Below are 25,881 nucleotides of genomic sequence, written 5' to 3' on the forward strand. Positions count from 1 at the left end.
CCGATGAACCATCATGAACACTGAAGTATACATATGGAGTTGTTGTTTATTGAAGATGTTGACATTGAAGAAAATGTTATAACCTTACCCCAATCTGTTGGTAAGTGGCTTGTTTCCAACTAGGAATGCCTAAAGCTATGTTTAAATTGACTCGTGATTGCTTTTGTAAGCGGATGTGGTCCTCAAATCCCACGGACCGTGACTGTGTTCTGTATTCTCGATATGTGGAGCTCCTCTGTCCGACTGAAAGCTGTTGACCATTGCCGTTGGGATCAATGGCCTCTTGGCACAGTGAAATATGGGTGCCATTTGGAGCAGGTCATAGAGGTCGTCATGTGGGTGGCAGTGAGTGAAGAGCGGTGGGGTCTTCCTCATGAACTCAGTGGCCATCTTCCCACTCAAGTCACGGCTTGATCTGGCAACTGACTCGCTGACAGTTGCAGACAGAGAGAAACCAATTGTGACCCCCAACATTGCTGAAAAGGCTTTAAACCAATCGTGATATATGTTAGATAGTATGTATGTATGAAATAGAGGTCTTTGACCATCACGCTGGTACTGTGACTCCACCATCAATCACTGGTTCTTCCCAGCAATAGCAGCTGACCTCTGTTCTGCAGTCAGACTGGACCGTTATCTTAACTGCAGTGTTTATAGAGGCCATTGTTCATAAGCTAATGAATGTTAAAATACTTATTTTAAAATAACTTGTATTAGTTTAACGTGATTAGGTTTTGAGCCCCACATTTAAGCTAGCTTTAAATTCTCTCCGCAAGAAAAACTAAACAAATAAACAATCTTTTTTATGTAAATTGTGCAAGACCGAGTAGTCTCACTGGATCTACTTGACACTCTGCTGTGTGACCCAATGACCTTCAATCTCTGTGTGCCCCGATTCCAAGCTTATCTGTACTTGTGAGGACCAAAGTCTGACAGTTCATTGTTCTCGTGAGGACATTATGACAGCTTTTCACATTAAGAAAAAAAATAGTTTGAGCTTGACTTAATGGCTAGAGATAATTAAAGTTACAGTAGAATTAAATTGGGGTTGGGTCAATTGTAAAGGATCAATATAAGGAATTGGGAGCATATTGAATGCCTTTCAACAGATGTCAGCATGGCAATGTTTCATTTCAGGGTTTCAGAGGAGGGACACAAACAAATAGCTCGGACCAACAAATATAAAAAATAAAAAAAACTATACGTTTGTCTGAAAGGTCCGCATTGAGTCATTGGAATTTGACTTGCTGTGATGATAACAGGGTTTTAAAGAGCACCCATCAACATGCAGAAACTCTCAAAATGGATGAACACGCGCAACCACACAATGGTTGCAAGCTAAGACACACAAATAAGTACAAACTGCCAGACAATGCAGCGTCTTGTGATGTGTTGCTTTTATTGATGTTGATAGGTGAGTGTGTGTTCATGAGCATGTTCACTTCTGTGCGTCCTACACGGCGAACTCCGTTTGCTCATTTACATTGTACATCAATTACATTTCTCGTGGTGCTTTACCTTCCACTGTCTCTCTTTAAATCAGTCACTTGATGAGCATTAGGAGACTCTCGTGTTGTCGCTCTTCAAGCTGTAATTGAGAACAAATGTGGAGAGGGAGAGTGGTTAATTGAGGTTGTCAAGCAGGGGGGCGGGTTTGTTGGGCACCTAGAGATCTGCTCATCTCTTTGCGTTTTAACAGTTTAAAGAATACATTATGCAGATTGCCGTTTTTTGCGAGTCCTAGTTACGATGTGAACTTGCGGTGACTTCTGCTCGGCTTTCCCCCCCCCCCCCTTCACTGAGAGTTACTTCAAAGCCGGGAAGTGATCAAAGACAGTTGAAAAAATAATAAATTCCCCAACGTAGCGGCACCCTGCATACATACATACAGCTCCTGCCTGTCTCGACACCGCAAACTCTCTCACTCAGAAAACAAAAGCGAGCGACACCGTATGATGTTTTTCTCTCTCTCTTTTTCTTCCCCGTCTCCTCGAGCACAGTCCTGTCAAACGTTGCAACATTTCAATTGGTTTTCCTTTTTTTTCTCATACGTGTGTGTTCTATTTTGGTACGTAAGAGACCAAGAGTCTGAATTAGTCATTAAAGGGTATGTATAGCGCGACATGGCCCAGATAAGACATCACAGGGCTGGATTGAAGAGCAGACTTGTCATAAATGAAAGAACATTTTAGAAGCTGGAGACAGCTCCTCCCTCGCAACAAAAAAACACGAGAGGAAAGGAGCGGAGGAAAAAAACGAGGGTTATTGGGGGTTCATCGTCAGTGATGACTGTGTTTTCGTCTCAGTGGCAGTTTGTGAAAGAGTTATTACTTGTGTGTCCAATAATTCAAACGTACATGTTTCATCAGACATGTACAAATGAATGATTTATAAGCAGCCCTCATTAGTAAGAGGGGTGGAGCTGGGTTTTGAAAGTTGTTCTCGTGAAGATATCACTATCCAGATTTTTTTTCATGCATACTGATGCATGAGTCAGAATTTCTTAACTTACTGCCCCATCAACACAATGACCTGTACGAGCGAGCTCCTCACCTGTACACATTTATCAATGTCCCTGTTTAATCTCATTGGCAATCTGTTCATGCATTTGCTCCAAAACGTTTCCCTTCTTTAAAGCAATTATTTTGTTATTTTAGCCCACATATGTAGCTGACTATTACCACGTTGGCTTTGAAGTGTCTTTTTCTAAATACAAGATATGTTTTAAATAAAATAGATTTATTCTTGTTTGTCGTAGCATTTTATGACAGAATGTAGGACTATAACTAATCTACCAGTCGGTTATTGAGAGATTGACACGTTTGTTAACGTCCCAGCCTTTATTTTCATGCTGGCACATATTTGACAGTAGAGTAATCGCATAAGGAATGGCACTTCCGTTGGCCGCGTGTTGATTTCTTTGCACCTGCACCTGTTTTTCTGGCTCCAAGCGCGCTTTTTTGCGCCAAAGTGGGTGAAGTGGCACCGATGAGGTTGTGCTTTCACAGAACAGACGGCTCAGTGCTATTTTGATTTGGTCATGTTGGCAGGAAAATGTACTTGTATTGGATTTCCAGCTGCTAAAACCCACCCCTAATCAGAGACGCAAGTATAACTCGTAGATTTGTAAGCTTGGATTTAAAAAACAAACATGCTCGGAAACAACCACAAAACCCCATTCATGTGAGCAATTTAAATCTTCAAAAGTGCAGCCATGTAACAAATGTATAGACCACCTCAAGAGAGCAAGTCGAATACATTCTGACATTTAGGATGTTATATCAAATGTTGCTGTGTCCGTACAGCTTGAGACTAATACAATTTTTCAACATTGTGCATAAACCAACCAAGTCCATCTCATTGCACAGGAATCTATATTTTGTTAGGATGATCTGATGAAAAGCTTTGCCGTATTCAATATGTTGCTATTCAACAAAATATGTGAATGTGTATTTATTCCAACTTTTACAGAAATGTCAGTACCTTCACCTCGTTGATACTCTTCCTCACCCCATGAGAGGCAGATGACCCGAGGGTATGAAGGGCTTTAACTAGCAGTAGGTGTCTCTCAATCTGCCGGACTGCAACAGCCAAGCTTGTTAGTCACACTGGTGGAATTGCACACACACACACACACACACACACACACTCATCCACTCATACAAGCGTCCTGTGGATAGACTTAATCCAGCCGTTGAATGCGGCCAGCAGCGATAGCAGAACTGGGTCAGTTCTAGAGAAGGCCGGGGTGTGAAACCGTTCCCCTCGGGGTGGATTGAGGTCTGAACTTTGGCTGACCCTCCCGACAAGTACAGGCGCACAATGAACCCTCCGAATTTGCTGGATGAAATCTGTTTGAATTCATGCTGACAACTTCAATGATCAGGCTAAACGTGGGTTCAAGGCATGGGAAGAGTATTTTGGACATGGATAAAATAGAGCTGTAATTGGGTTTTTTTTCATGGTGAGATTAACTAGAGGGGAGGAAGTTTAAAGCGGAAGAGCTGGGAACGATGGTGACTCACTCCTCTCGCGGTTTGTACTCCGCGTAGACGTCGTAGGAATTACACTTCCTAATCGTCATATTAAGGGTGGTTTTAAGTCGCCATTCTTGTAGCAGTTGAGTGGAGACCCTCTTTTGGAGGATTTCTAAAACTAGTTCCAAGGAAGGTAAAGAGGGTTTAAATGAAAAGGACATGTTTTGGTAAGGCCAATTATTTTGTCGTGCATGTCATATACAGGAAAAAGTTGACCTGATTTTACAGTGTGAAGTTGTAAATGAACTGATCATATTCAGTTTGAGGTAATGGTTTTAAATAATGAGGTGGCGCTGGAGGTGACCCATGTTCATAACACATTATCTCATATTGTCTTTCACATTGCAGGTGTTTTTTTTACATATCTTTCTTCATACCATTGTGAAAACTGGCTCAAAATATGGCCCTGAAAGTAACATCCTGATACGCAGAACAGGGAGAAATGTCTAAAGCCATCATCATATGACACATAACCACCACATCCTTCACTGACGATTGTTTGCAGCCATGATGCAATATGTATTCTGTGTTTGTCTGCTCATCTTGCAAGTTACAGTACAATAAACAATGTCAGTGTCTAAATGTGTTCCGTCACTGAGCAGGAATAGTAGTGATGGAGGAAAATTATAATAGCGAGTTTAAAAAAAACCCAGTGTGCATGCTGTACGTCGTGTATATTCAATTTTCTGTGCGTATTCTTTGAGTTTCCATTTGGATCCATCCATGTACAGTTTTAAGTTGCAATTTAAGTGGTAGTACTTGGCCACAAATCAGCTGAACGTTAGAATATTGCCCTTAGTGGAGCCATTTTAAACCGCCATTACTCCCTGTAATGGTAACACTCTGCACCATTAGGCTTCAGCAACTAGTCAAACGGATGGTTCATCTGAAATTCCCATAACCTCCAAAAATGCAAAGTGGCTTTTTTATAACACAGTAAAGGCCAACAGTTACAGAGACAAAAGAGCACTGTGCGATGTAATATTTTCAGAAAATGTGTGTGTGTGTGTGTGTCTGAATCGGAGAAGAAGGAAAAGCAGTGATGGTGTGTGTGTATGATTTTTCACGTGGACACTTTCCCACTGAGGGATAACTGATTGATGATGATTTCGTAAAGAAGAATGTGTGGTAAACTGTGTGTTTTTCTGATTCTCCTCTCCACATTCTTTGCTGTGTGTGTGTGTACCTATGTGGTTATTCGTCCTTATTATCTATGACCAGCTGCAGCTAGTAGGCAGCTCATCCCACTCAAGCTGATGTATGCTTATTGGGCAGCCGGAGGCTGAGACTGGAGAGCTGATTTATAAACCAATACAGCTTGTTTCATGGGGGATTGATCTGCCTGTGTCTCCATCAGTGAAACATTCTCCTTGTCTTTGTATAGAGTGACAGCAGGTAATAAAGGTATGGCGGTGAGAGAAAACGATGAAAGTGTTTACAATTACACTGCTTAGTGCCTTCACCTTTTCTGACATGCATGCAGTAAATTATGCTGCATTTCAGATACGTCAAAAAGTTTAAAGTACTTTTTTTGTACCAGGAACACAGCAGGGCACACACTGGAGACATACACTTGTATATTATTCATTAACACAATATGTAAAGGATCTCTTAAAATTCTGCTAGAAGTGTTGATTAACTCAAGATAAAACACTAATACATTTTTCGTGATGCAATATATTGTGATATGTGCTATATTGGAAGTACAGTTATCTTTAATACATGATGTATGTAACAAATCTACCAATAAAATAAAAAATAAGATAATACACTAAAATGGATGCTCTATATATGAAATAGATCATAATCCCTGTGCATTGCTTTACTTTTACATTTACAAGTTATTACAGACCGCTTGGACAACGTGCTTTGAACTGAAAAGCAGTCTCACATTAAGGTTTATTCAGCAGCTTTTCTGTAGCTTTTGATCATCAGACATGATCTTCCTCAGCAGATGGACTTCTCCATGTTGTCATTGAATTGTAGATTGTTCATAATGTACAGTATGGTTGGATTTCTTCTTGACAATTTATTATTGACCTTAAAAACAAGTCAAAGGTCAACGTAAAGCATGAGACTGAACATTCAGGACACACACAGCTGCATAGACGTTTGCGGCATTATTCAAATATTAAGCCATTACAAGAAGGATGAAGGCTGAACTACACCTCTGCGCATGAGAGGTAAGAGAAGGTGTCACAGAACTACCAGCATCATACAAGAACCATGTAAGATGTGTTAATTGCCTACATCTTATTCAATAGGTAGAAAAGCAGTACTGACAAAAAGACAATGGTGGAATCACACTTGAAGTGTCTCATAACAGTATATATAACATAGTGTAAACATATGGAAAGTGCCCAGTTTAGTATTGTTTCTATCATATCGAACTTTTTCACATGGCCCCATACTCTTGTCTAGCGTAGAATCACTTTTCTACATTGAATGAGTCCCTTTCTCCTGAGTGTTAGAAGCAGCAGGACCGGATCAGAGTCAGTGGTTAACACTACGTGGGTGTCAGGACATCAGAAGACCCCAGGGTGTCAGACCCAAACCTCGAAACCTGACTACCGTCTGTTTGCCGTTTCACACAAACACACACACACACACACACATAAAAAAACACACACACACATGCGCAGAGAACTGCCCACAGAATCAATGAAGAGGCCACTTACTGGCCACCTGGGTCTCTCTCGCCGCTTCTCTTTTTTTGTCCCCTTTCAATCAACGCAAGTTAAAAAGAAATGGTGCTGTAAGTGAAAAATACCTGCAGCTGTCGTTGTTTTCAAAGCCCCAGACAACAGAAGAAACACACACACACACACACTCTCTCTCTCTCTCTCTCTCTCTCTCAGTATCGAAGTTGTAGTGGTGCAGAAGTAACTGCAGTCCAGTTCATGTGCGGGGATATGAAAGGGATCATTTTGTTTCACGCTGTGTGTATGTGTGTGTGTGTGTGTGGGGAGGAGGGGTGTGAGAGAGTGTGTGTGCGTGCGCGTGTGTGTGCCTGCCCCTGCACTAATCCAGTTGATACTGATCTCTCTTCCAGGGAGAGACTAGAATGGGCAGTGGCGTCGGCAGTAATTCATTTATTGCCTCTTCATAAAAATCTGATCTTGATTTGTTGACGCTGGGACGTCATATTTCCTGCATTTCCACATCCCACGTATTTAGGCTGACGATACAAGGGCATTTAATTAAAACTTTGTCATAAAGTTCTGACAACAATCTGTATAATAAAACATCAACCTCATGTTATTTGCTATTGTAGCACCATTTCATTATGCCGTTTATTATTTGACAAATGGTTTCATAAAACAATTAAGCACCATTCCACTTAGTTAGCAATTCAGATCCCTTCATTTATGACCTCGTTGCCTGTGGTCAGTGTCAAAAAATACTTTTTTATCAAAGTTGAATGAATGAAAGCCATGAGCCAATTGACAGGGTTGACATCCTCAAATATAGGTGGATGTGTTTCTTCTGTCTTCATTTCATAATGCTTTAATGCTTTATTGGCTCAAAATACATCTGTCACACTGCCGTACATCCTAGTATCCTACCTTACCTGCTCATCCTTTTTTCACCTGTTTCGGTTATCACATAGTGAAGTCCATTGTCTCAGTAGTCTATTCCCACCCTTACCTTGCAGCAGATGGTACGGTATTCACTTTACTTGCCTAAAGGTGTGATTAGTCATTTGAAACTAGACTAAAGTGAACGTGTTATGCTTTTCTTAAATTCATAGAGTTTTCAACACCATACTTTTTCTTCTTCTGGAGGTAAACAATAGAGACCTCGGTCATGTTTCACTCGGTACATTATGCGGCGCCTACAGCCTAATTGAATACTGTCTAATGCACACCAGGTGGACGAGTGCGTAGGAGAGGTAAGTCTTGCTAAACAAAGTACTGGACTCCTGCACGCTGTCAGCACTATCACCGTCTCTGACCAAAACATTTTTTAATAAACCTACCGCTGAGGAGTTCATTATCTTTATATGCGCGTCTGCAAGGGGAAGCTGTTAATCTTTCTACTGACATGCTCCTTCAAACATAGAAATTATTCAGTCAAATTGCAAGAAGAGGGCAGCTGGGAAGGCTCCATGTGGAATTAGTGCTGACCAGCAAGGGGCCAAAAGTCAACTAAACACAGTGTTAATGTCGAATGGGACTGTATACAGCATGTTATCTTCGAGACAGTTCAATATGCTGATGTAGTCAGTGAGAGTATAACAGGCTGAAATATATTTAAAGGCAGCAGGAATGTTGGATGATATGCATTTGAGATGTGTTCAGAGCATAGGACTTTTAATAATCCAAAATCACAGTGAAAATCAGTTTTACATTTCTTTTTGTTAAAAATCCTTTTATAGTACAGGTATATTTTCAAGTTTGAGTGTTGAAGTGTGCCGGCTTGTGTCTGTCTCTATGTCGGATCACAGTACTGTACTGTATCGTGTGTCCTTTGTTCTGGGTTTGGCACGAGCACAAAGACAGATGGGGGATTTGAATTAATGCTAGTAATGCTGTTTCTGCATGCTCACTTGTCACAGCGTTACACGGAGACCTTTGGTGTACGCTTTCCACTCTTGTTTTCAGTTGTGTTTCTTACAGCAAAACAGAGAGCCAGACAGACCGAGTTTGTGCTCTCCTTTACATTTCGCTGTTTTTTTTCTTTCATGCAGACAATTTCCTTACATTTCAGGTTTGCTCTTAAAGGAAGGAAGATAGTCTTTTTGTCCCGCGTCTCAAGCCTCTTTGTGCATTGCACTAAAGGGGGAGTCGCTCCAGAGGGAAGGAAAACCTCAGCTCGAGTAGATAAGACAGAGAGGAGGGAAACAACAATGACTGTGGCTGATTCAGTTGAAGGGTTTTAAGACTTCTGTTTGAAATTGTTTGCAGCTGCTTGGGTGCTCAGAAGGGTCACCTGCTGGAGAACAGGTGTTTGTCAGCATCACGGCTGCCTGCAGCTTCCTACAAAAGAAATTAGCGTTTAATTGCGACGGCAGGTCCTCATCGCAAAACTCTGAAAATTGCTGTTTTTCAGATTGTGTTCCATGTATCTGTGTATTGATAATTCGATTTGTACCTCTTTTGACACTTTATGTGCAGTTTAAAGAGTAAAGGCGGGAGGGCCTGAAGGTTACTCTAGTGCTTGTTGTGTTTTTTAACAAAATCTTCTGTAATCAATTGCCGATATCAGTTAAATCTTGTCACCATATTCGATACCATTGAAGATGCTACTATATAGATCTGGTTTTATATTGCATTCCACATAATGTATAAATCCAGAGTACAAACAGGCACATTTTCCAACTCGCATCTCCATTTTGTATTTATTTTTTGGATCTAGTATTGGATTGCCCACGTTTGAGCTCATCTCCAACTAAACGGCAGGAAGTGAGTTTTGCCGAGCCCAAGCAATCACACAGATGTCTGACCATCCTGAACCGGCCATGTTGAGAGCTGAAGAGCCCACACACACACACACACACACAGAGGAACACGCTCAGTGTTCTGATTTGTCTGTCTGATAGTACTGTCAGTGAGACCGCATGTCAGAGAGAAGGAATCTATTACAGGATCGATTTGGCCATGCAATTAGGTGGCAATGGGAATTTCTCATTTCACTTTTCTCTCTGTTACAGTCGTCTCTGGAGCTTTCAAGGAGGGATACATTGATATACTGTGATGGCTAGCAGACCAGTAGGAAAGAGGCAGGATTATGAGAAGAGAAGCAGAAGTGTTTACATATTGTGTTCCTTCGGTAGATGTTGGAGGAGTTCATGCTATCGCATATAAAGAAAGTAATCTGTGTGTGTGTGTGTGCGTGTGATCATATATGCTCATCTTCTTTCACCATTTAGGAATCTCTCACCCATTGACCTGAAAATGTAACAAGTGTAAGAGCAGCGTTACTCTTGCACTTGGCTTTGGATTGGCATCTCTGAAATATTCATAAATGAGTTCATTTTTGACGCAAGTTTGGAAACGGGCCAAACACTTCTTCTGTTTTACATCACAGGCATTTTGCGTGTGTGATTTGTTAATGTATGCATTGTTGTACTAAAAAAAAAGGCTCCCTCAAAGCGCAGTCATGTTGTTGGCAACCTGACAGTGCTGTGCTTCCTCAGTAGTGCCAGAACATCAAGTTGTAACACAACATGATACAACCCTTTGGTTTAAATATGAACGCTGACTATCCCTATTACTGTATGAATACTGTTTGAAGAGACCAAAATATTTTTGTAACATATGAAATCTGTCTGGTTTAAATTGTGTACTCTCCCCGAGTCCAAGTTATAACTGAATACATGTTCAAAATATGTAAAATGATTTTACATGTCGGGGGTAATTTCCTTTATTTATTGTTGCAGTAATTCTATCGAGCCAGGTGGAAGCAAATAAAAACCTTTTTCACATCTTGATGTATCCATTTAATTAAGCCAACAAGTAAAAGTGCAGTTAAAATAAAGAAGAGGAAACATTATATTTTAGCCAAAAAAACAGCAGTGTTTGTTGTGCAATGTAAAATCTGAATGGAATTTACTTATATTAGTGTATTTTAGAATTTCCAAAGATATACATCTTTCAGTTCTTGGGCAAGAGAATACCTTTTTTCTTGCAGCCGATCACGATAATAAATGTCCATATTTTGCATACCGCTAAAGTTTCACGTTACGCAATTCGCAGCATTGAAAGTCCAAAGATTTCCATCCACATAGAGCAGGAAAATTGCCACGCCATCAGCAGTGTCAAGCTGAGTGGAAGATTTATCTGATTTCCCCCTGCCACCATGTAGTCCTACATAATGGCAGTGAGAGTTGTGTTTCAGGACAGCGCCTGGCAGGATGGAAAACGAGAGATTTAATGAAGCTTCCTCTGCTGGCTAATTAAAATCTTCCTCTCCCCCGCTCTGTCATTAAGCAATGTTTTAACAGGAAGACGGGAAAGAAAATAGCCTGGGAGTTTTCCTTTTGAAACTTTCCTGCATTGCCAGGTGTGTGTGTGTGTGTTTTGCTACACGGTACAGTCCTGAATGACTCTGTATATGGGCGGTTGTGTATGAATCTGTTCATAAGTGTTTGCGTGTCATGCCGCCATAGGTTTCCCTACACTTTGTGTTTTTCCCATCACATTGGACCTGAGGGGGTGACTTTGAAAACACAAACACAAACTTGCAGCCAAAGTGCTGCTTGAAAAACAGAAATAAAGTCTTAGCCACTATTCATTCTTCTCCACACCCTCTCTGTGCCTGTGGATAGGCTAATGGGCTGCGGCATCATCCTCTGACACGAGACATTTTTCTAATATGTTTGAACTGCTGGAGGACTCCACTGGGGTTTAATTGCGAGGGAAGTGCACAGATATACATAATTAAATCCCTTCACCGAGCCTTGTTGTCTGATATTTGTATTTCATTTAGAGGTGGAGCTACTTTATTAACTATGTTGTGATTTACAGAAGAGCTCGTCCGTTCTTTAGTGTGGAGTATCAGTTGCTCTCTCTCTCTCTCCCAGTTTATATTTTAATGTAGCAGAGACGCCGTCTGGCTCAAGGGAGCTTTTTGTCTCGGTGAACTTGTTGGAGAGCTGCACATTCAACAACCTTTAAATGATTTCAATATGCTTATTTTGATATACTATATGTCTGCCGGAGGGAGTACCTCGCCCTGGAGTCTTTGTGACTGTATTAAACTTTACTATGCAGGCTTTGAGCTACATATTGGCAAATACGCTAAACTCAAAAAGAATAGAACGCAGTGCCCTGCAGTGTGAAGCTCAAATATCATGGTAATAAATAATTTGAAGAATGGGAAAAACTCATATTTTGGCTTATGAATCACTTCATTTGTGCATTGCTTTTCATGTCTTCAGTCTGCATACATTAGTTCAACAACTGCATTTTCGTTGTGAGTGCTGTACAAAATGGTTGCAGGCCATTGTTTATACAGCATCATGTCGCCACAAACATGCGGGTTCCACTCCTGCCATGTTGACATATCGTCCCCATATTGTTCTCCCCACATTTCACACTGCTATGAGCCAATCTCATTAAATATATGCACTAATCGGGCTGGCGTAACATGGCGACTATTTCAGTAAGAGGGATTCTTTTGTGTTTAGTTTGTTTGTTTTGTTGCTACTGTCTCTGTTACCTTATTCAATGCATCTCCTGCAGATAAGTTCTTGTGCCAACCATTAGACAAGCATTTTCACACTAAATCTGTTTTATATTTTTTTCTCTCACTGGACGCTCCGGGCAGCCTTTGGTTTTCATTCCTTTCAGTAGAATATGAAAATAAACTTTAGGGCACGAGAACCTTGCTGTGGTTAGATAATCCATCACAGTAAACCTCGGGTCTTCTTGGTCAAAGTAAAATGTTAATGTTAATGTGGTAGATGACTTGTTTCCTGCAAGGGCTTGTGGGAAGGCAGGGGAATGCGTTGGGACATCTCTCTCTCTTTGTATTTATGTGCACTACACTATGTAGTCGTGTTAGTGTTGCAGATTAACCTCATTAAATAACCCCTGCACCATTTTCACTGTATATACTTCTAGTACATAAATATATATATATATATATATATATATATATATATATATATATATATATATATATATATATACACCCGCATGTTTGCATTTTCTAATTTTTTTAAATGAATATGTCCTGCTCCGCTATTTTATTATATAGTATATATTGAGTATTTCCCCTACTTCATATTTCTATGTTTAATCTGTAACTTGTTTGCTGCTGCCACAAACAAACACATTTCCCCATGGGGTTGAGTAAACTATCTATCTATCTATCCATCTATCTCTCCATCTCTCCATCTATCCATCTATCTATCTATCTATCTATCTATCTATCGATCGATCTTTTTTATCTATCTATCGATCTTTCTATCTATCTATCTATCTATCTATCCATCTATCTCTCCATCTCTCCATCTATCCATCTATCTATCTATCTATCTATCTATCTATCTATCTATCTATCTATCGATCGATCTTTTTTATCTATCTATCGATCTTTCTATCTATCTATCTATCTATCTATCCATCTATCTCTCCATCTCTCCATCTATCCATCTATCTATCTATCTATCTATCTATCTATCTATCTATCTATCTATCGATCGATCTTTTTTATCTATCTATCGATCTATCTATCGATCTTTCTATCTATCTATCTATCTATCTATCTATCTATCTATCTATCTATCTATCTATCCATCTATCTATCCATCTATCCATCTATCCATCTATCCATCTATCTATCTATCTATCCATCTATCCATCTATCTATCTATCTATCTATCTATCTATCTATCTATCTATCTATCTATCTATTGATCTGGTGTACATCCTTGATTTGGAGAGAACACCTCAAATTGAATTCCCAATGCCTTCACATGAGAGCAGTGTCTGTGTGGCAGACTATGATAGGAACGGCCCCTCGCGGTGCCTCCATTTAGCCATTGGAAGCCACATTGCTCGGACCAGTGGCGTCCAACAAGCGCCAGTGACAGCCTTCATTTGGTAGCTGGCGGTCAACATGATTAGCGAACTGCAGGAGGCTTTTACAAAGCGGACCAACTGCCTCACCCTCCCACTGCGCGGGAGGAAAGGAGCACAGAACGAGCGATGAGAAGATTGTCAAGGCAGATACACAGAGGCTGTGAGAGATCATGTGAGGAGCGCTTTTTAACCGGTATTACTTTGAGCCACAGGTGTTTTGTTTTTGTTTTTACAGCCAGACACCGTGTATGTGTGTTTACATATCACACGTTGAAAGATGTTCCACGTGCACACTCGGCATGCACGCGTTTGTTTTCCGATGCAAGCAGAAGCCCAGCCACTGCTTCATTTTCCAGTTGGCAGGGAGTTGACGTGTTCAGATATGATTTATTGATCATGTTGAGCACATTAGTTTACCCACTGTGTTCAGTTAAAAAGCAATAACACATTTTACACCCTCTGCTCCATGAGAATGCAATAACACTAAACTAATTACGCAAACTGGGGACAATGGTGTGATTTGCAATAGCGCAAGCTGCGTGCCGACTCTGAACCCTCTTCAGCGAGAATATTGGAAGTAATACACAGATATTTGATTAATTTATACACATCTTGTCTCTCTTTCCATATACCGATGTATATGGAAAGAGAGACATAGGGCAGTGACTGATTATATGCCAGAGTATTCCAGCTATTGGCTATTGTTTGCCCTTACACTTGTCAACGACACACATCATATGTAATGAATAATTCAAAATGTGCGATTGGGTTTAATAACATTGAGGATCAACAAGGAAAAGTCTGTTTTTTTTTAAAGAAATGATTGGACGAAGCATTCAACACCTAGACTGTCGATGAGAAGTGGATGAAGCGTACTGCCATTCTGAAGCCTTCATCTTGTTTTGTTTTCTGCATCCAGAGGTATCAAGAGGCTGGAGCTGCGGACAACTGAAGGCTGAATAAGATGTTTTAAGGTGATCAAAATGTTGCAATTAACATTAATACACTAAAATACAAGTTGCAAAACAACGCCAATGGGACCTGCCTTATCGTCTAGACTTGGACCACAATGACCTTATTAATTCACATAATGCTGTATTGGAAAAGTCTAATGAAGAAGATGATTCACTCATGTTTATAATGTTTACTGAGGTAATAATTAAAGTGAGAAGTAGGGCAATTTTCTCATTGACTTCGATACAATCAGACTTCTTCTGCAACCTTTCCCCTTTTAATCTAATCCCTACATGCTCGGACATGCACAGAAACACAAGATGTAAAATGCTACATGAAGCCTCTCCAACCTGGATTACTGGATTATTAACCTGGGCAAAGTGAACAACCAACAATTCGCACTACTAAAATACAATATCAACTGTAAGTCTTTATTGTTTTTTTTATACTTTATTATACATATTTGTTTGGCCCTGGTTTGTAGATGGGTCATGTGACAAAATGTAGGATTACCGACTTCATTATTTTAGTGTGTATGCACATAGTGTTTCATTCACAAACTAACTGTCACCCAGAAGACCTTGGGCCTATTCCAATCTTGGAGTATAGTGTCTGGCGTCCCTGCGTAGAATAAAATAAAGCTGGAATCTACAGTGTACTGTGTGCACTGTGCGTGACGGTAACTTGAAGGCACAAGGGTCCGCGACCTGGTTAATCTGGTCGTGGACATACTGCACACCTCTGGGCGCTTTTATCTCTCGATAAAGGGGGTGGAACTTCGGAGTTAAGAGAACAACATCTCTCGACTCTCAAAGCTACAGATAAAGTTGTAAAAATCGGCACTATATGGCTGATGCGACTTCAGTTTTCAAGATCAGTGATTTGTCACAATAGAAACATTGCAGACATGAGAGGATATTTACCAAAGCCATAACTGCAGGCGTTTGCAACCTGTGAAATATTCTCCTATAATGGTCTTTCTTAAAAGACTGTGGAGAGGCTGCAGCCAGAGGGACTTAAAAAGAGAGCATATTATATCCGTCCGAAAAACACTACATCGGCTTCAAGTACGTACTGTAATCGGCTTTAAGACACTTAGGTTGCCTATAAAGCACTGAATGGTCACGTTCCACAATAGTAGACATGCTGAAAAGTCATAAGCAACACACATCTCTCAGGTCATTTGACACTGTTCTTCTTCTTGTCCCAATTGTTCATCTTGGTGAATGCCACTGAGGCTGATATTGGTATTCATTCTCTCAGTCGCTGTAAGGCAGCCTTCCAGAGGACGAGGAAATGTGCTCAGTCTCACGTATTACTCTGTTGCCTCCCATTTTCTCTTTGTTATAGACTCGTTTGTGTGCTTGTTGTGAGCAAATGGATGTAAAATAACCGTTTTGAACCTTGTATCATTATTAGTTTCTGATTTTATTTTTATTGTATTTTCTCCGGTGTTTGAAATGTAATATGAATAGATTTTGCCCTGTTTAACCTTCACACTGAAAATCATCATCTCAACCACGTTAAGTTGTGACATGTTACGTTTCACTGCAAAGTTACACAATTTATTTCAAAAACAGACTTTTCCCTGATCCTTTTTTCATGCAAATACAATCCGAGTGTTTTCGTTCTGTCCACACACAACTATAGAAATGAATACACACACATTCAAGGCCATACACATTTTGAAAGCTCTGCAATGTTGCCACCCTTTAGCCTCATATTAGGCCAATCAGTATAATTTCTTCCTCATCATATGCTGTTATCGCTCTATAATAAAAAAAAACATATTAAACTAAAATGAAAAGAATAGCAAAGTATTTGAGGAAATGTAGCATCCATCAGCTTTTTCTCCCTTCTCTCATCATTGGTAATTGATATTTGAGGCCTCGTTTTGCGCCCCGGCCTCCTTTTCTTGAAATGAGCTTTTGGAGCGCAGAGAAAACAGCTGAGGCGGTAGAAATGGAATTGGTTGTGTGTCGGTGCATGAGAGAGCGGGATTATCCCAGCGTAATGTCAGCCTTATTAAACACTATTACACTCTATAGATCAGAGAGGGATCTGAAAAGGATATACTGCCAGCTCATATGTGTGTGGAAGTGTGTGTAAATTGGGATTATATGGCCATGAATTAGAGTTTTTAATAAGTGTCAGGTATGATCCAGTGAATGTGAGCCACCTCTGATACCGACAATATGTCTGAGGATATAATTATTATTGTCATTATTATTATAGTAGTAGTAGTAGTAGTAGTAGTAGTAGTAGTAGTAGTAGTAGTAGTAGTAGTAGTAGTAGTATTGGAAATGGTATCAGTTTTATTGGTATTATTTTCAAGAGCATTAAATATTGTTGTTATGTTAGCCAGTATAACATGTTTATTATATCTTTCGAAGAAACAAAATGATTAATGAACCACACACACACTGCTGTAAGGGGATCATGCTGGGCTAAAAGAGTTTCACTTTGATTTAGTAATTGTATGGATGTAAATTATTTCACCACACAAACAAGTTTTGTTGCCATCATGCTGTCAGATCAACGACTAAAAGCCAGCGACCAGCTGCTATTCTGTATCCGGTGCAGGGTTAATTGTGGCTGTTTATCAACAAAAATTAAAATAAAAGCAGTAAAAACTAAATTTGCAACTGTTGGAGAACATCTGACTGATATTAGCATAAAATTAACAAGCACTTTATTCATGACTAGTTTTACACCAACACACTGTCACATGAAGCTCAGCATGAGCACATGAAGAGATTTTCAGGTGAAAATTGAGCTGCTGCATCCTGCGAATCAGGATCGCAAGCCCGACAGCCAACAACAATGTGTGTTACATTGTGTGCCAAGCAGTCTCAAGGCAAGTTGAACTTGAAATATTTGGCTCTTAAAGCAGCATAGATTCACACACTGAAGGGCTAAATAACAATTAGATAATGACAATAGCATAATGTATATATATACACACTTGTATAGACACTCTATAACAACCCCTCTTGCTCATTTTGTACAAAGCAACCAAACTGATCCTTCAGTTCCATAAGGTCTGAGTAGAAAAGTCTAGTGGTAAAGTAGAACTTAGAGACTGAGCCAAGCTTTTGTGTTAACTGCCACAGCATGGCTGCAATTGGGAGGCAAGGACCCCCCTTTACTGTGATTGGACCGTTCCCTTATTAGATGGGAGGCAGGTGGAGGGAAAGCAGAATACATCCTGTAGTGTTGCCCTGTGGGGAGAAAAATGAAGACATAATGAACATGGTCAAACCCATGAACAGTATTTCTTCCAAACTTAGCACGGCTTCTAGCATCTGTGATAGAGGACGTGTGTTATTCATGTTGAGTTCGGGGAAACATGCTTCCCGGCTCGGCCTCGGTGTATCTTCGCCCATGCTTGGGTCCATTGCTGCAGCGTTCAAAGGAAACGCGATTCAATCAGTTTGACTTGTCAGATGTTACTTGATGAAGCTGCTTCTCATGCAACACAACTGTAATGACGTCAACAACTTTGGCAATAGGAATGAGTTTGGAAATGTGTGCGTTTGATATTTAAGTTAGCATGCAGGGAGAGCCTGTTCCTCAGATCATTAACAAGAGAAGCATGTGCTCCAATAGTGCTCATTCTTTCCTATTTACTGGCAAATGCTTCCCGCAAATCAATGTCAATTTACATTTTCTATTATATTACATCTTAATACTGTAAGTTCAGTTTCCACTGCAATGTTATCTACAATGTGATCTACAGCAATTGTTATTGCTGTAGATCTGCACGTTTAGTACATTTATCGCACTATGTTGTGTCCAAAATGCAGTCTGGTTTTTCACATAGGATCTAGTCTCTCATGGCGAGCCCTGGAAGAATAAAGGTCTGGGTCTACACATTATCATTCTGTCATATTGGATACAAAATGCTCTGGCTTGTTTAATTCTCTTTCTACCAATTACAGTCGTGTTGCTCGGCACCAAGCAGAAGATGCAGGGACGATCCAAGAGTTTTTTTTACTTTTTTGCAACTTATAGTCAGCTAATGGCAAGTTTATACCCACACGCTACATTTGGTAACTCGTATTATGTTTGATAAGGATAAAGATATATTTATTGTCATTATAAAAAAAAACATACAACGAAATTACGTTGGCAACAGAAAGTTAAGTTAAGACAGCAGTAATAGACAGCAGTGATCAGACAACTGAGTGTATTTGCCTTTTTCCTGAAAAACTTTCCTTTAGCTCATTGACTGGCCTATATTCAAATGGTGGTTCACACTCGCGTTGTACATTTTAGCAAAGATAAATAACTTTCTGGCAAATATGTCATTCAAAACTAAAACACTAACAATTCAAAACTCAAATGAGCAAATTCTTATGAAAGTAACTCAGCTCTTATATGCTTCCCTTAAGAGAAACCCTGGGTAGATCTTTCTATTTGCCTTTTTTTTTTCCTTTACCCCTGGGCAACATATCAAAGCTGCCCACACTGCTTCTCAAATCTCCTGGGCAGATTGTCATAAAATTGTCAGTGTTAATGCAAAACCATTCATTTAAAGCAAGCTTACTGTTTTGCCATTAATTACTGCTATGCAGGATTAAACTAACCACCATCAGTAACCAAGGCCAAGTTTTGTTTTACATTTCTAAATGCCAAAGAAGGAGATCATGCTTCTCCCAGCTGACGGACTCAACAGTGATACGATGCTGTCGTCTTTCCCCTCATTCTGTTTGGCAAATCAAAGCAGCTTCATCGAGTTTTGCATCGTCGTTCCATGATACAAACAGCGCCATCGCACTCAAAATGAGTATCTCACTTCACTCGCGCCATGCTGCCCTTGTTAACTTCCCCACAGCTGCTTCTTAGCAAGACAATTTCACACTTATTTTTCTGTTACAGTATAATTATTTCTTGTTTTTTTTTTTTTTTTTGTATTTTACCTTTATACTTTACTAACACCAAGAAGTATCTGTCTTGTAATCTACTGGCTTTTCTAAGGAGTATTCGTGTTAGGCAGCACTTAAACAACTGCAGGCACCTTTTGAGATTTTCATGTTTGTTCTATCGCCTCTTTTTTTGTCAACAGCAACAATTTCTCTCTTTGTGCTGTTGGTCCTTGAGAGACACCGTAAGTCTGAGTTACAGATCGTGATGCTCGTGGTTTACAGTAAACGTCTCTGTATCCAAAAATATTTTCCTCTTATGCATACAGCTGGTTGTATTTTAAGGCAGTTAGCGTACGTCTGTGAGAGAGAGAGATTTAAAGAAAGAGAGAGAAAGCATCGCCGAAGGCATCTAAATTGACTGCTCCATTTTAATTTCACTCCAGCGCCATTATATTGTTGTTGATGTTACTAAAGGGCTGCCATGTCATTATCTCCCTCCTTTGTTTGTGCTGTTTTTGAGAAGACATTGCTGTTGTTTATTTTCCACAAGAAGGCCTTTATGCTAATGCGACCTCTGCTAAAGACCATTTGCTGTCGATTTAACAGCGTGTTAAAATCACAATCACCATCAATCATGCGGAAGGGAAGCAGCGACTGAGAGGACCGTTTGGGGCTAAGTCATGCCAATATTCATAACATCTTGTAATAAATGCATTAGGGCCTCAGACGTATAGCCTTGTGAGTGTCATAATGAAACTTAGTAACAGGGAAAACAGAAATAAATGTGAACGAAAGGCTCACTCTTTCGGCGGCAGTAAATGAAGGGTTCCACTATTAAGGAGCTGCCTTCTTGTAAATGCAGCAGAATACACAGGACTTTTTTTTCATCCCATAACCTCTCATATTGAGATCATGCAACACAGTCTTTTTATTGATGACACCGCATTTTCATGTGGTGTTTTCCAAGCAAATCAGCTCTCAGTAAACTGACATTCGCGGAGGGACGGAAGCTTACTGCAGATGCTTCTGGGAAAGCAAAAGACAAAGAAGCCACACAAATAGGTAGTGATAATAGGAAAGGATTGAGACGGCAGAAATAAATTACAATGGAGAGTTTTGTCATGCGTACTCGGGGGATAATGAAAATTCACAGGAAATTTATCATAAGCCTTTACCCATTAGTTTTCGAGACATCGTGTCTCAGAAAATCCGACTTGACTTGAGGGCACCAAAATCAACAGAATCCATATGCATCCATATATATATATATATCAATGTGATCTGTGGTTGTTGAAGAACTTGTTTTTATTGAGTTGAAGTTTTATGTTTTTTGAGGATTTTCTTTCTAACACAACAAGGCTAATAGTTTCCAGTCTTTATTTAAGCTAAACACTGATTGTATCTTGGCTGTAGCCAAGCTACATTACAATGCAGACACAAGATTTGAATTGATCTAATCTCCCAAAATATCAGACCTTTAAGACTCCTTAAACGGGACCAAACCGTTCAAGAGACGGACAAAGCTACCGACTGACATCACCATCCTTAAACTCCAGCCCTCGCAGGGCAACAAGTGTCACATTCCACTAGTAGTTGAAGAGGTTCATGCCCACTCGCCAACGATAAGCACTATAATAGATTTACTGTTGATCATGCATTAGAGATATCCTAATACAGGTCAGCGCTTTCTTGGAGCCAGTCAGGACATTATCTCATCCGTCAAGCTCAGACCATAAAAACACAGCTTTATTGTTCATCCCGAAGCCGCTGTTTTGTCTTCAAAGTGCGATTTAGAGGCAGGCTCTTTTCTATCTGAGTTATCGGATGTCTTTTGCAAAGTTTACTACTCTGTTCCTTCATTTGGCACAAGACTCTTTCTATGTTGCTATAAACATTGCCATAAAGGGATCAGTGAGGCTGACCTCTGTAAAGTCCATAAAAAGATCTGTGTCTCTGATAATGTCACTGAGATAGAAGTGATGGCTGGCCCTGAATGAGCCCATCCAGCACATCATCTTCCTCTCATTGTCTCGCTGTTAGTTAGCACTTCTGTTTTCTTATGGGTTTGTCTTTGTTCACCTCTCACTCGTACCTCCCTGAAAATAGATAAATCCATTGTGCCAATGCATTGTACTAACCTGGATGCAAACATTGGCACTTTAATGTGTGCTGAATAACAACCATAAAGGTAAAACACACTTTTCCATTGATACTAGACATCTCTGCTGTTGCTGCAATTAATCTTCCAGTCGTGTAGTAATATACAAGTCCATTCATATTCCACAACAAAAGGAACATATTGTGTTAAGTCTCAGTATGTGAGGAGCGTTTTGTAACAATTTGAGAGGACACGTGCTGATTGATGGGCTGCATGTCCCAGAAAGCCAATAACGTAAACTGTGAAACTGTAACTTAAAAGTTAGTTCCAGTACACCTGGTACAGACAATAACAGTCACATAAGTTGAAGGTATCTTCTGGAGTTTTTAAAAACTACGAACACAATGGAGCGATACATTTGTGTCCTCAAGGATCCACAAACGGTTTGAGTGAGCAACGCTGAATGTAAACACTGAGGAGACTCCACAGGGTACCTTTGCTGAGAAAACAAGGGCGAGGTGTGTCTTGATGAGGAAGTAAGCAACATGTGTGCCGAGAGGAGCACGTTCAGGTGAATGACAGGAGTGAGAAACAAGGAAAAGGGTCTGAGTGTTTCATAAAAGCCTTACGCTGCTGTAGTTGAAATGACATTAAGCAGTGATTGTAATGGTACTGTAGAGCTTTAAGTGGAGGTGATTCGAATCCAAAGTCCTAAACATCTCCTCATCTCCATGTTGTCAATTGAGGTAATTAGCTCTGATTATCCTCGTTAATAGTATTGTTTTTTTTTCTACCAACAAAAATGTCCTGTGTTAAAAGAGCTTCTATTACCTGTGATCACCAATCATTGTATCTTATCAAAGACTGATTCAAGGCAATAAACCTTCAAGCTGCAAAATACCAGTCTAATTATACTGAGACGGGGGGGGGAAATAAATCCATGCAAAAGAAAAAGTTCAAATAATTGGCACAAAAGAATACATAAAGGAAAAAAGTTTAAGAAATTAATCGGAAATAGTGAAACATTCGCCTTAATGGCATTAACTTTATTCAGAGATGGTAAGCTTGCTTTGCCCAAGTTTGTATTTGTATTTATAACACAAGGTAAAGGACATGTAATGTAAATACTCTGTGTACAATTACACACTACACGTAAGGGAAGTCGAGAGAAATTGTCCGTAAAAGAGAAGTAGCTTGGCATAACCTTCGACATATGGTTTTGAAGATGACGATACTGATTGACGATTAAGACCTATATAAAAGTTTTATAATTAATAACTGGCTCTCACACACCTGTCACCCTGTGTTTCTAATTAAGAACGCACCTCTTCTAAACACTTCAACGGAGATGTGCTGGAGAGAGCCACTAAGCCTCCAATCAGAGATAATCCTTTCAGCTAATGAAGACAGAGGGAGTAAGAGAGACGAAGGGCTTTTCATTCTAAGAGTCTGAGAGCGTTGTTTCTGACATAAGATAACTCTGTGCTGTTTTCCAACGTGTATCATGGAGTTGCATCACATATATTGGCAGGCAAGTATGTCTGAACATCATGTATGAGCTCAGGCTGAAATGACCCCCTTGATGGGTATGATAAATACTCGTATATGTATGGAGAAAAGGGAAAGGGAAAAGGCACGATTCTGATACGCTATGCATGGACAAGATGTGTACTGTGTCACCACAGAGAAAAGGCAATAAGGCTTTTATTTGTGTTGTATTATAGTTTATTTTTGTACTTGGGGCACTGAGCAGGGTAATGTCTGTGTGGAATGAAACTGAAAATAGTCCTGCTTTTTTTTTTTCATATGCAATAAGTTTCAGGCTGCATCTCGCCTATAACGCCACCATCTCTGCAATGATCTCTCATCCTTTGCATCGCCTCCTCACCACGCTGCCTTTTGATTTCAAGAGCTGAACTATTCTGCAACATTTGTTGATGTGGTTCTGCAAGTAAATGCTGCAGAATTGTGCTCCTCTTGGAATTGTTCTTCTTCGCTGACCACCGGGAGAGGCTCCCTCCATCATCGGCAATGCACTGCAAAGAATGACACACACACACACACACACACACAAACACACGCGTGAATCTTCCCACGCCTAAACTTAAAGCCCAGATCTAAATCAGGGAAACATCCTGTGACTCAGAAATTGATCGGTCAGACTGCATAAACAACTTGAACAAGGTGTAAAGGTTATAAAATGAAGCATGTTTTTAGTGTCCGCACATCATTATTTTGGGATGTTTGTACGACCTCATTAGGTTGCTGTGGTAGAGAGATGAAAGGAAGTAAGGGGAGAGGGATATGAGGATTGGTCCATGGCTGTCATCTTAACCCAGAGGCCACCAAGGTGCCTCCATTAATAAGCTTTTTAATGGGTGTCACCTACATTTGATTCAACAACCATAATGTGCCCAGTGATGTGTCCAATGTAGTAAGGATTATGGGTAATGTTGGTGATTAACTGAGTGAGAAATGCTTTGTTTACTATAAAGCTCAATGAAAAAATCTTCATTCACTTTCTATAGATTCTGGCTATTCAATATTTCAACCTCTTTGCCAGGCAAGAAGGTCAAAATTGCACAATACAGTAAAACGTCAGGTTCAATTGCAACAGTTGCTTGCAAATAATTTTAGTTCCTCCTATATGGCATGGCAGGAACAAGGGTGAGGTCTAAGGAGAGAGAAAGATTTTACTTTTGGAAATGAAGTAAGTTTCAAACTAAAACATTTACTAGAATCTGGGGAAAGACTTTGTCAAATGAGTTGATTCTGCCTCAGCATATAAGGCGCACACTCTCTGAGCAGCAGGTTTTAAACGTTGACTGAACACAAATTGTCGACAATTAACATAATTCCGAGAGAGAGAAAAATCCCGCTGAACAACCAATTTTGGTCAGCACCTGGCTTGAGGCAGGGTGACGCATTTTTCATAATTATTCTATGCCTAAACAACTCTCACAATCTATTTCTGTTCTGAATAACCATAAAAAAAAAACATAGGTGGAAATTATCCAAAGGGGCCACTGCTTAGCGACCCAATATGTTTATTTAACCAATACAAAGTCAAACTCATCGGATGCTCATCCAGTACAGTGTGGACTATAGTAGAGTGATAAATAGACAAGCAGAGGCAGACAGACAGATCTACTCCCTATACAGGATTTGCCTGCCAGTTTCTCTGGTGTTGTTCAGGTCCGATGACTATGAAGTGGCGAGCCTCACCAGCCAATCTGCTGCCTTTGGGTCTCAGGGCCCGGCTCGGGGCTCTGAGATGTAGATGTTCTGGTTGACTTCCAGATCTCATTAACCTTGGGTAGAGGCCCGAGAGTTAGATCAGAGCCTCAAAGACCTGTGGGTCAGGAGACTGTTCTCTCATCCCCTGCTCAGCTCTGCTATAGCTTCAGAGGTGTGTACGTCATCTACACACTCTCACACTTTGCTTTACGTCGTACAGAAGGAATCATCACAACATACTTCATGTTTCTTTTTAGTTCTATCTTACATAAAGGGCATATCTATCATGGACTGCATGGATAATGCATTATGTAAGGTAGATATTATACAAAGCATTGTGACTATATCTAATATAGGTTGCCAGTTTTGTAATTTAGAGACCCTCATGCTTGATGAATTTCATAATGCCATCTATGATACATCGGTGTATGCGATGTCCGTTGAGTCACACTCAGCAGCTGTGTCTCTGTTTCCTCTGTGCGCCCACGTGTTCACTTTAAATATCTGTCACAGGCTCTGGTGTCAGGAGCCACAAACGGCACCATGGGAAAGACACATAGAATACAATATGTCCTCTCAATATAAAAACAGCCTGAGTACAGCTGATGCAGACATGATCTGTGTATTTGCAGTTGGTATGAGGCGTCACAATGGTCGTAACACTGTTTGACCTTTATTTTCTAAAAGATTTGGTTGACTGTGTTCAACTATGGGGGATAATAATTGTACTAATTATCATTATAATGTAATAACACAAAAAAATAAAACACATGTTTGTTGATACAGCCGATCTTTTAAGATATCTGAGTGTGTTATGAAGGTTCATAACTTTATCTATTGCCTTTATCTATTGTATTCATGTTTTTTTGTCATGTTTTGTGAGATTTCTAGGACCTCGATGAAACTGTTACAAAAAGGGATTCATTTTAGTAACACACACACACACACGCACATCACAAGTATCCATCCTGTTGCCTCTTTCCATTGTGCTATTTTGTTTTGGCTGTCCCACTCACTCGTCATCAGCAGCCTAATGTGCAAACTCTATCCTGTACAAAGGGTTATTGCGTCTTCATGGATCTGACGTGCAGCATATTAACTGGGGAAATAAAAGAGGTTTATTGTAATAATTGCAATACTCATTTGGTCCATGTGTG

General features: G+C 40.0%; 1 protein-coding gene across 1 annotated transcript in view; it reads left to right on the forward strand.

Annotated features, from left to right (window-relative positions):
• epha6 (eph receptor A6) overlaps positions 1–25,881 on the forward strand; it is a 131,712-nt gene that overhangs the window by 41,961 nt on the left and 63,870 nt on the right. The gene's annotated exons all lie outside the window — the stretch shown is intronic.

The sequence above is a fragment of the Clinocottus analis genome, unplaced genomic scaffold (assembly GCF_023055335.1).
Source record: "Clinocottus analis isolate CAN_PGR_092001 unplaced genomic scaffold, fCliAna1.0.p SCAF_12, whole genome shotgun sequence".
Lineage (NCBI taxonomy): Eukaryota > Metazoa > Chordata > Actinopteri > Perciformes > Cottidae > Clinocottus > Clinocottus analis.